At 47.9% G+C, this 8,184-nt stretch overlaps 1 protein-coding gene across 1 annotated transcript in view; it reads right to left on the bottom strand.

Annotated features, from left to right (window-relative positions):
* Window positions 1–8,184, bottom strand: part of CPLX2 (complexin 2) — a 90,012-nt gene that overhangs the window by 70,567 nt on the left and 11,261 nt on the right. The window contains exon 2 of the mRNA XM_008576456.1: window positions 4,629–4,709. The gene's annotated coding sequence lies outside the window, so the exon portion shown is untranslated. The remainder of the gene's footprint in view (window positions 1–4,628; window positions 4,710–8,184) is intronic.

The following is an 8,184-nucleotide window of genomic DNA, read 5'->3' as shown; positions in this document are numbered from 1 at the left end:
TATTAGTTTTATTCATTTATTTAGCATTTCTCTTTAAATAGATTTGCCTTTAAAAAAGCACACAATTTTATTTTCAAAGGAAATGCTATATTATGTCCATAAATCACAGTTTGGTGTGCTGCTTATATATTTCCAACATGCATCAATTGTGAGCTATTAAATTAATAAATGTTCATGTATATACCCCCTAAAATAATCTTATGCAGCATCAATTACACATGTGCCAGCCTCTGGGAAGCACTGCAGCATGTTAGGTAATGATCACACATTCCTAGAAGGACAGCTTCTAGATAAGAATGTGGAGGCTCAAAGGGTCACCTGCTCAAAGTCCCACAGGTGGAAAGAGATGGGGTTGAGATTTGAATCCATACAGTCTACCTCCAAATGCCTAAGCTCTTTCAATATCAGTGCTTTCCAAATGCATTTCTTTTAAATCCAAAGAATCTTTTAAAAATGAAAATGTACAAAGGTACTTTAAAAAGTTCATGGAAAAATAGAATTAAAAGATAACACTACTCTTTCCTTGAACTTTTTGAAGTACTCTTGCATATGGAAATCCAATATATAAAACAGATAGAAGCGGAGCTTTTGTGATTGAAATGGGGTGGGGGTGGGGTCCAGAGTTCTTCTTTGGGGCCTTCCTTTCCCAAGCCCATCCTATAATGGCCTTTGGGGGCCCTTCTTAGAAGCCTGGGACTCTGAGGAACATTAGAAATATTTTAAACCCACACTGCCCCACACTGCCCTTTGACTCGATTTAGTCCAATTTTCCCTGTGGTCCAAACTCTCAAGGGGCACCTTCTTGGTCTCTGTTATCCTTTCTGGCTGGGGATTTCTACCTTGCACCTTGGCCATCTTAAGATCTTGAAGTTTTCCATCTTGCCACCTTGAAATCTTCCACTGGCTTTCTAAACCTTACTGTGACCTAATTATTCATTCATCAAACACCGATGTCTAATGGGTACCCAGATTTTCAGAGGGCACAAAGGGGGGCTGAGAAGAATAGAATATATGAGATTACTTCAAAAAATTCATGGAAAGATTTGTATTACCTTTTAATTCTATTTTTCCACAAGCTTTTTGAAATACCCTTTTATTCGCTTTGATGGGCTCCCATACCAGTGTGGGAGACAGACACAGTCGTGGCCAAATATAATAAGGGTCTGAGCAGCCCCTGCTCATCTGAAGCTCATTGTCTTCCCAGTCCCTGTCTCCCTCCGGTGTCTGGGTGAGTTCTGTGGCATGCAGTGCCAGAGGTGGGGCCAACCAAGGGGCCCAGCAGTGCTGGCTGTCCTCTACATTGTGATGCCAGAAGTCTTACTGATTTCTCACTATGGTTCCTGGGTACTGTTCCCTTCAGCAAACACTGCCTGATGTATGCCTGGAGTTAGAATCATACTTCACTCACATCCCGAAATCCTCACTCCAAGAGGAGGAACAACTTACAACTGTCCTGCATCTGCAATATGAAGCTCTGCCGGGCTCCTGGCCTCAGCCTGTTTTCTCTCCTCATTGCTGAGTCTCCTTGATCCTCCAACCTAGAGACCATTCTCCCACTGAAGTGGGTACCCACAAAGGGCCCGGCTATGCCAGGAAGAGAGTGATGTGTCACCTTAAAAATATGGAAAGATCCTGGCAGAGTTCCAATAAATTTTAAAGATTCCGAATGGACATTCAGATTTGTGATTCCCCCTGATCAAGCCAAACATCATGACATCCATTCCCTTATTCCTGGCTATGGCCCTGATCCTCTCTGAGGTGCCTTCATCTTTGGAAGGCCCTGTAATGTTCCCAGAACATCACCCTTGCATTCTCCCCTGTGCTGTGGGACTAGGTCTTAGCCAAACCAAAGTTTCAGGAAGGTTCTTTCTTGGTAGGCCTGAAAGTTGGGTCCATTAGTAAACTTAAAACAACTCATGTCAATTCAAGCCAAGTCAACTCAGGTCAACTCTACCCAGGCCAAACCAAGTCAGTCAACTCAACTCAATCCAACTCAACTCAACTCAACTCAATGCATGCTTACTGTGAACCTCTCTACCTGTTCCATACTACCCCAAGCCATGCTTAGTTGAGGGAATGGTAGAACTCAACAGTTCACAAGACAAAATCTTGACTCTCAAGGAGTTTTCTGTTTTGAACCTAGATTCCAGACTTAAAGTTTCCCTTGAGCTGAGGGGACCCCTTGCACAAGGGGCTGAAGAAAGAACCTCATTTTCTGCCTGGAGACAGGCCAACCAGCAGCCCAACCCCTGGGGTTTATTTCCGGAGACTTTTCAAACCACCTTCCCGGGGTTGTATGGCCTCGAGACCTCAGATTGCAGAGTCAGTTGGTCCCTCCACACTTCAGGATCTGGCTCATGTGGGTTATGAACCATTCATTCATTTGTTCATTTATTCACAAACCTGCATCGGGCACTTACTATGTTCCAGACACCTTACAGACATTATCTCATTTAATTCTCATAGCAATCAGCGTAAATGCAGAACTGGTAAGTGGCCAGCTAGAATTTAACCGGACCCTAATTCCAAAGCCTGTGGCACTTACTATGTTCCAGACACCTTACAGACATTATCTCATTTAATTCTCATAGCAATCAGTGTAAATGCAGAACTGGTAAGTGGCCAGCTAGAATTTAACCGGACCCTAATTCCAAAGCCTGTGTTCTTTCCATCTCATCCCACTGTTTCTTAAAAAGATTGAGTAGAATCTACAACGAACAATAGAGATCACTGAATGCTTAAACAAACATATTCTATATGGAGGGAAAGAGTGGATTCATGAATATTTTATGTAAGGCCAAATCCCACCTGACCAGTTTATTAGAATTCTTTGAGAAGTGAACTATATAGGGAGATAAAGGATGATGTTCACAAAAAGCCTTTGTCAAGTCTCCATCCCAAAGCCTATTAATAAAATTGATTCATTATAGAATTGGGCAGAGGTGGGTGGTGAGTGGGAGGGAGTCTATTTTTGCAGGGATAGAGAACTGGCTTAGAGACAAGAAAGAGAGGGTGGCGATAAATGGGTACTTTTTCAAATGGAGAACTAGGGTTCCCCGAGAACTGGTACTGAGTTTGCTCTTCTGTAACACTCAGTACATATACATTGAGCACTCAGTGTGTGTAGGTCCTTCACTAAGCATGGGGACAGGGGGTTGTACCAAAATAAGTGGGACTCAGCTCCTGTCCTGGAGGAGCCCAAGGAAGGAGGTGCTCAGTGACAACTCCAAGTTTTCAAGGGACAGAAAGCTCCTCAGGGGGCTGCAATGACAAGACATTGGAGATAAAACTCAAGAAGGTGGCTGAGGGAGTGAAAAGATCCCCAGACAGCAATCACAAAATTTGAGCTGTAGTACCGGCTCTGTCACCGACTCTCTGTGCGACACTGGGCAGGTCCCTTCCTCTCTCTGGGTCTCAGTTTTCTCTCCTATACAGGGAAGGAATTGGACTAGATGATCTGTAAGGATGTGGTGCTCTGGATAGAGGACAATGACTTGAAATTGGAGATGGTTATGAGAAAGTCTCCATTTCTTCTGGTCAAAACGCCCCCTTCTGTCCTTGCCCTGTGATGGGGGGACCGTTCTCTCTCTCTCCTTCCCTCCCATTTGTGAACAGTGGAGATGAGGCAGAGAGCCATGAGGTCTGTGAGGCTGGGGCTCAGAGCCCAGCCTGGAATTCCTCAGTGGCATTCGCTGCAAATGACTCAGCATCATAAATAGCTCCCATCTGGATGAGCCATGATATCTATAGCGATCGAGCGATCTCTATATCCACACACACTCTCTCTGTGCAAATATGTGGCTCACTGTAGGCTAAATACGAGGTGGCCTGGAGACGTTCCTCCTCTTAAAAGACTATTTGGTATGAAACTCAAGACTGTTTATTTAAAGAAACAAGTTTACAACTATGCAGGTTGGATTACTGGTAGTGGGCGGTAGGGAAGAGGCAATGTGGTGAAGAGCCGCTGGGTGTGATCTGAGCCGTGTGGCCACCTGGGAGAGGGGCTGAGGTTGACTTCTCCATCCTTTGTCCCTCTCTCTACAGCAGGAGGGGGTGACGAACACCACACATTAGATGCTTGAGATCCTGGGGTGGGATGGGGGGGTGGGAGCTCATCAGTGCAGGAAGCTGTGGTTCAGCAGAGAGAATAGGACCTGGTGGTGACAGGAGAGCCAGGTTCCAGCCCAGCCCTACCAGTTCATCAGTTCATTCATTCATTCATCAGGCACATACGAGCACCTACAATGTGCATGGGCCACTGGGATGCAGACAAGAAAAATTAGGTCAGAATTCAGCCTTTGTCACCTACCGGCCATGTGTCTTTGGACAAGTCCTTTCCCCTCTCTGAGATTCAGTTTCCTCATCTGTAACTGGGGATAATAATATCCACCTCAGGCTTATTGGGGGGGGGGCATTGAGTAAGATATTGCACAAGAAAGCACTTCTCTGTTGTAAACGGCTTTGAAGATGCAAGCCAGCACCTTTCCACCACGTTGCCCAATTGTTCCATCTCATTCCAACTTAGGAGTATTCTTGGTGATTGCAGGAGAAAATGTCATCACATCGCCCTTCATCGGGGTTCCGGGGGTGGGAGGCGCCCTGAACATACCCATGGGTGAGACCCTTACCTTTGCTTCCTGGCTGAGCTGGGATACAGGGGCCTTCAGTCACTGAGCAGAGCAGACAGCATGTCAGAGATGCACAAATTCCTGGAAGATGAGAGAGGATGCTGAGGGTTGAGGAGAGAGCTTGTGCGGGAGTTGCCTTCCTGAATGGGCACGGAACCCCAGTCCCCAAGAAGGCATGCGCTCACCTCTCCTGAGGCCACCCCTTCTTCTCTTGGTTCCAGCAAAGGCCTGGGCAGGATGGGCCTTCCTGAATGGGCACGGAACCCCAGTCCCCAAGAAGGCATGCCCTCACCTCTCCTGAGGCCACCCCTTCTTCTCTTGGTTCCAGCAAAGGCCTGGGCAGGATGGGGCCCTTCCTGGCATCAGGCCTAACTCCTGGCCACCCCAGCTAATGTGACAGCAGTTACCCATGTTATTCACTGGTTCAGGCAACACTTGTATTATACCACAGACCACCCTGTTCTCTGACTTAAATGTGATTTCTAATCTGTGTCAATGGATGGAATTTATTGTCAATTACATCTGGTTTTGAATTCTGGTTTTAAGGGCATTCATTACATCTCTCTGAGCCTCAGTTTCCTCTTCTGTAAAATGGAGTTCCTAATAGTACCAACTCCATGCATTAAGTGTTTGTTATTATTATCGTTGTTGTTAAATAAGATTATGTCTGTGGAGATGTCTGTCACATTGCAGCCCCTCAAATTTTAGTTACTGTCCTCTGCTTTATTGTAGGGGGCACCAAACATTCCTCAAAATGCCAGGGTTGGCTCTTGCAGGACTTTGTTTCCAGAGCCTTGCACAGGCCTGACAGAATGTAGGAACCCAGTAAAAACTTGTTGACTGAGCACTGCTTGACAAATTTGCTAAATTTACCGTCACATACTTAGGATTAGTGAGGTTGATATTCTATCCACATTTTACAGATGATAATACAGGTGCGGAGAGGCGGGGACGATCTTCTCAAGATCACACTGGGGTAAGTGTGGAGCTGGAATCAGAACTCCCAATTTTCGCTCTTTCCAGCTCTTGCTTTCTGCTGCAGCCAGGGTCTCTCTGAAGAGACCCACAGTGTTTGCTTGGAGATCCCCCTGGACACAACCTGTCACCTCCTCCCTTCACTCTCTATTTCCTCTTCTTTCAGTAACCACAGTCCTGCTCACAGTGGCTCCAGGAAGCAGATATATTGTCTCATTTACAGAGGTGGGGACTGAGATTCAGAGGAGTGAAGGGTTTGTCCAGATCACAGAGACAGCATAGGGCAAAGCAGCGACTCCATCAGAGGTCAGCCAACTCCTTTACGTGGCTGGCAGTCTTCCAGGACCACCCTGGATCACGCAGCAACCCGACCTCTCAGTCTCAACCACATGACCATGCTCAGCTTTCTCCATGGCACTACTATTTCCTAACACAACCCCCACCTTCCCCCACTCCTGCCCCTGCCCAATCTCACTGCTAAAACAGGAGCTCCGTGAGGCAGGGCGGCTGTTTTCCTGGAGCCTGGCACTTAGCAGGACCTGGTAAATATCTGTTCAGTGAATGAACGAATGAGTAACTAAGTGGATGGCTGACTGTGCCTGGCCATGTTCTAAATGCTGGTGACACAGCAGTGAAAAGGGCAGGCAGGATCCCTGCTCTTAGGGAACTGACAATATTTGAATTTAAAACTGGCGACTGGATTGAAAACAGGGCAGATGTTACTATTTGCCAACTGGTTGGGTTGGGGAGGTGTGGAAGGAGTGCATGTGGGCTGGAGCCTGCTGTCTGCCCAGGGAAAGATATCTGGGAGCAAATGGCAGCTTCCTTGTCCTTGGGTGGGGCCACCTGAGTGCAGGGCCAGGAGGCTGACCTTTTAGAAGGCAAGGAAAGAAAGTAGGTGATGCAATTAAGTGTTGATGTCTATCTACTGCTGAGTCCTGAACAGCTAGCACATTGTTTGGCACATAGTAGGTGCTTAATAAACTTCTGTTCAGTGAATGAAGGGTGGGCAGAGAGCATATCAGGATGACTTAGGTCTGGGGACTTGGGGAAGTCAAGAGTCTTAACTCTCAGAATTATTATGCCGTACACTTGAATGGGGCCACGCTCTTTCCAGGGCCCTTTCACGCACCCATTATTCTTACTGTGCAATGAGGGACCCATGCAGCACACACTTGTTAGTGAGCACCCTGTCCTGGCCTCTGGTGGCATTTGACATAAACAACAGAGAAATGACCCCACTTTCAGTGTATCTATTGTGGGCCAAGCCCTTCACATCTGTAATCTCTAATACCCCCATTAGCCTGGCAAGGCCAGTGCCAGAATTCCCATCACATGGAGGATAGCAAAGAAGCTTTGAGAAGTCTTGGTCTCGCACGGTTGGAACCCAAGTCTCTCATCTTACTCTAGGAGTGAGACATAAAAGCTCACAGCCTGATGGGGATACAAAGAAGAAAGCAGATAACTAAAATGCAGTGTGATACCACCCAATGCCTGTTTGTCAAGGGTGCTTCACTCTGCCAGGAGCAGCTGGGAGGGCTTCCCTGAGAGAGCGATTCTGGAGCTGAGGCCCGGAGGAGGTCAAGTGGACAGTGGAGCAGGAAGGGCTTTCCAGGGTGTGATACCACCCAATGCCTGTTTGTCAAGGGTGCTTCACTCTGCCAGGAGCAGCTGGGAGGGCTTCCCTGAGAGAGTGATTCTGGAGCTGAGGCCCGGAGGAGGTCAAGTGGACAGTGGAGCAGGAAGGGCTTTCCAGGCAGAAGGAACAGCATCTTCAAAGGGAATATGGTCTAGTCAGGGAACTTGGAAGAATGTGGTTTGGTTAGAGACTTGTGGCAAAAGATGAGACTGGCAGGTTATTGGGGTCATTTTATGAAGGGCCTTAGAGGAGCTTGGGTTTTACCTTGAGGGTGATGAGCTGCTGCAGGGCTCAGCTCTGTGTTCTAGAGACATCCTTCCGGGGGCAGTGGGGGGCATGGGGAGAATGGGAACATGAAGGTGGGGAGCCTGGGATCCTCTTCCCAGGCCACAGACAGGGAGAGGCACTAAGGTGGTAACTTTGGGGGGCAGCAAAGACGGAAGGAGTGGGTGGCTGAACTTGGTGCTTGATGAGGTATAGGGTTGAGGGAGACTGGGACTCAGCCTCCTGGCTTGGGTAGGGTCTGTGAGAGTCAACATTCCTGTTGGCTGACTCATCCTCTGGAGATTTTCTCCTAGCAATCAAGAAAATCACTGTGGCAGGTCCTGGTCTCTGCCCTAGTCTCAGCCCCAGCAAAGGCCTTTTCTGCTACCTGACTGCTCCCAAAGTGTGTCCTAGCAACCTTGCAGCCCTCACCTTGGCAACACCAGCCCTGCGCTCTGTTCCTCTGATTGGGCTAGAAGGGAAGGAAGAGCAGGATGCTTTCTGACTGCTAGCCCTGCCCAGGGAAGCAGCCCAGGGCTGCAGTGCAACCTGCGCCCCTGGGCTGGTGGGGTGAAGGCTGAACACTTAGGTGAGGGAGGTGGGTCTGGACACTGGGAAGGACTCTGGACTGTGAACCTTGCAAACTCGGTTCTGACACCAGGGTTGATGCCCTGCCTG

This window comes from Galeopterus variegatus, unplaced genomic scaffold (assembly GCF_000696425.1).
Source record: "Galeopterus variegatus unplaced genomic scaffold, G_variegatus-3.0.2 Scaffold1354, whole genome shotgun sequence".
Taxonomy (NCBI): domain Eukaryota; kingdom Metazoa; phylum Chordata; class Mammalia; order Dermoptera; family Cynocephalidae; genus Galeopterus; species Galeopterus variegatus.
Note: the sequence above shows the minus strand (reverse complement) of the source record. Positions and strands in the feature narration are given on the sequence as shown.